Here is a 4,342-nt window from a genome sequence, read left to right on the forward strand (position 1 = left end):
TTGACATATTTCTAGACACTTGAAAGCCGTCTTCCAAATGCTTCCACTGAAGGACCCTCTCTATGCCCCATCGCAGTTGCGCGTCCCATCATCGCCCGAGTAAGGTAAAAAAGGCCAATAAAATGACGTATTTTATCCCAATTTAGTCATACGTTTGTAAATGCATCATTCTTAGTCGATTGAAATTATGGTATAAATTTTTGTGTATTTATTATACGTTTATTTTTATTCAAATTTTGTCGTATAAAATATTTTACATTTTGGATTTTTTTTTAATGTGTGCCAATTGGCTATGTTTATTATGTGCCGAATTTTCACAAACATGGCACAACTGGGAGGGTTTGATCATTTGTTCGATTGAAATTCACGCACCCACCTCTACCAATTGGGCTACGACTCATTGGCGATATTTTGAATTTTATAAAAATTTGAAACAATGCATCCTTGAGTGCCATTCTATTGCCCTCTCACTCTCGCTCCTCCATGAGCCTTTCATTTATAAGTTGGTCTACTTAATGAAAATATCATAATATTTCAAATTTTTTAATTTAAATATAGCATGCTCTAGCTATAAAATATATAATCTCTAAATATTACCTTATAATTTACACATCTTACAAAGCCTAACACCAACCTTATATGGCAACCATATATTGATTCCAAAGCTCCAATATTCTCAAACCTATAAGTTAAGATAAAAATCTATACCTTGCAATTCAAACATCTCCCATGTCTAACGCCAATCCTACATGGCAATCATATAGTGATTCCAGAGCTCCCATTTTCTCACACCTATAGGATAAAATATTATATGAGCTATAGGTTTAAAGCACCAAGGAGCTCCCGAACTAAACCAAAAAATGTACTCATTAGGTGCTCATTAACAAGAGCACCTAATGAGTACATTGTTTGGATTAATTACTCGTGATTGGGAGTAGAAAGTGAAAGGGAAGTAAAACCCAGGAGAAAGAAGCTTGGCGATGAGAGCTATGGCGGATGGAGAGCAAGAGCCAAGAGAGAGAGAGACTCAAAAGTGGGAACTCCAACAATCATAATGTGTGGCCGGGCCTTCCTTTATTCAAATTGTCACTAAAAGAATAAAGAATAAATGACTATGACGGGCGCCCGCCACCTGCAGTGTGTAGTGGCAGGTACTGTCATTGTAGTAATACACGGGTGGCTAGGCGAAGGTACCTTTACCCCCAACAACCTCCCACTTAAAGGCGAATCTACCTTAGTGAGAGAGAAAAAGAAAAGACAGTACAACATGTACACATGTACAACAGGATGAGGAAAAAGACGTCATATCATCCAATGCCCATCAATCTCCTGAGGAAGGCAAAGTGCTCGGTAGTGAGGCTTTTCATGAGCAAGTCTACAGGATTCTGCTCAGTTGGAATCATGACAAGGTCAACAGACCTGTCCTCAACGACCTCGTGAATGAAGTGATACCTCACCTCAATATGTTTCGTTTTTGCATGGAAGACCGGATTCTTGGCCAAGTGAATGGCACTCATAGAATTCGAATGCAGTGTAGGCATAGCATCTGTCATACCAAGTTCTGCAATCAAAAGACCTAACCAGATCGCCTCCTCGCAAGCCTCTATGGCTGCAATATACTCGGCCTCTGTAATAGAAAGAGCCGTACACTTTTGCGCCCTGGATATCCAAGAGATAGCCCCTCCAGCATAAGTGAACACATAGCCAGAAGTGGACTTCCTACTATTTGCATGTCTTGCATAATCAGAGTCAGTGTACCCCACGACTCTTGTATCCTGGCTGCCATAACAAAGACACATATCTGTTGTGCCCTTCAGGTCCTCATGATACCCTTCACAGCATCCTAATGTTTTTTGCTAGGTGTAGCCATATAATGTGCCACAACCCCAACTGCAAAAGCTATATCTGGATGGGTGGTTATCATGGCATACATAAGACTGCCCACGGCTGAGGCATAGGGAATATTGGCCATCTCGACCCTCTACTCATCCGGTTGCGGACAACCGGCCTGTGAAACCTTCACATGATAAGGTAATGGACAACCAATAGGCTTAACATCCTACATGCAGAAGCGCTCAAGGACTTTATGAATGTACTCCTTCTGTGATAGATAGAGTAGTCCCTGAGATCTATCGCGCGTAATGTGCATACCAAGTATATGAGAGGCCTGTCCCAGATCTTTCATCTCAAAGCTCTTCTTGAGTTGAGTCTTAAGAGCATCTAGCTCGTTATGAGATGTCCCTGCTTAAAGCATGTCATCCATATAGAGTACCAAAATCAGCAAAGAATTGTCACGTGCTTTCTTCGTGTACAAGCACGAATCCATAGCACTGCAGCTGTAGCCTTGTGACTGCATGAATGCATCAAACTTATGGTACCATTCCTTAGGTGCCTGCTTCAAGCCATATAGACTCTTCTTTAGCTTGCACACTAGGTGTTCCCTGCCAGGGTCTGCAAAGCCCTTAGGTTGCTCCATGTAAATCTCATCATGCAAGTCCCCATGTAAAAAAGCTATCTTGACATCCATTTGGTACAAGTCCAGGTCAAGTTGTGCAACCAAGGCCAAGACTAAGCGTAGGGTGGTCATCTTGACCACAGGAGAAAAGACTTCATCAAAGTCAACACCATGCTTTTGCTTAAAACCCTTAGCAACCAATCGAGCCTTGTATGCCGACTTGGGGGGTGTCCAGGGGTACTTTTCAGCTTGTACACCCACTTGCATGGCAAAGCCTTCTTACCCTAAGGCAAGGAAACCAAATCCCAAGTTTGATTCTTATGCAATGAGTTAAGCTCAGACTGCATAGCCCTCTCCCAAGACTGGCAATCACCCATGTGCATAGCCTCATCATAAGTGAGAGGCTTTCCTACATCTGTAACCAGTAAATATTCCATGGAGAACGCAAAACGGTCAGGAGGTCATCTATCTCTAGTAGAACGTCTCAACCCAAGCTCTACTGCCTGATTGATATCATGTCTAATATCAGCATGTCTAGCATCTGGGCCATGAGCATCATGTGATATTGCACGCTGTCTAGCTCGCCGTGGAGCGGGCTGAACAGGAGCAGGTGGCTCCTCCTGAAATATAACTCTGCGTACCTCAACCACTTTCTCAAGCTGCATATGCATTTTGTCCTCATGAAAGATGGCATCATGGCTGCGGATCACTTTCCACGCCTGCGGACCCCATAGACAGTAACCCATCTCCCCTACATCTTCATAGCCAATGAAAATTCATTTGACACTTTTAGGATCTAGCTTATTGCGTTTATCATTGGGCACATAGCAGAATGCCCCACATCCAAAGTCACACAAATGATCATAAGAGGGGGGCTTGCATGCCCATACCTCCTCTGCAACCTGAAAGTCAATGACACTGCTAGGCGACCTATTAATGAGATGCACTGTAGTAGTAACTGCCTCAGCCCAAAAGTGTTGCGGTAAGCCAGACTAGCTAAGCATGCTATGGACCCTTTCCTGAATGGTCCTATTTATGCGTTCAGCCATACCATTCTGGGGTAGGGTGTAAGGGGCAGTCAACTGACACTTAATACCTCGCTCATCACAAAACTGCTCAAAAGTACGTGATACATACTCACCCCCATTATCTAACCTTAGGCATTTTAGCCTTTTCCCAGACTAGTTCTTTGCTAATGCAAGCCAAAGCTGAAATGTGTCTAAGACATCGGATTTTCTCTTTATGGGATAAGTCCAAACTTTACGTGAGTAATCATCTATGAAAGTAACAAAGTACTTTGCCCCACCAAATGATTGATAGGGCATGGGCCCACATACATCTGAGTGCACAAGAGCCAAGGGCTCACCCATGCATTTCTTATCAGACTTTTTATGTGTATTTCTAGTCTGCCTACCATACAAACAATGATCACAAGAGTCAAAATGCAAAGAGTCAAAAGGCGGAAGATACTGCAAAGCATGAAGCATTTTCATTCCTTTAAGAGACATATGCCCCAAACGAGCATGCCAAAGGGATACATAGGGAATAGAACCCACAGACAAAATTTAATCCAATGTAGCTCCAGATACAAGTAAGGAATAGAGGCTGCTAGACTTGGCGCCTCCTGCAAGCATAAGCCTGCAATGAGTAATCTTCCATGCAGAGTCTCCAAAAGACACAAAATACCCTGCATCGTCAAGCTGTCCAACTGACATAAGGGTGCAAGTCAACGCAGGTACATGGAATACATCATGCAAAACAAAAGAACTGTCAAAAGGAAACTGCAGCTTAACATCTCCAATGCCCACAATGTTAAGAGACCTGTCATCACCAAGACGCACAGAACTAGATATGGTACGATAGGTATGAAACCAATCTCTACATGGT

Source organism: Lygodium microphyllum, chromosome 5 (genome assembly GCF_053477565.2).
Source record: "Lygodium microphyllum isolate KBCC chromosome 5, Lygodium_microphyllum_v1.1.10, whole genome shotgun sequence".
Lineage (NCBI taxonomy): Eukaryota > Viridiplantae > Streptophyta > Polypodiopsida > Schizaeales > Lygodiaceae > Lygodium > Lygodium microphyllum.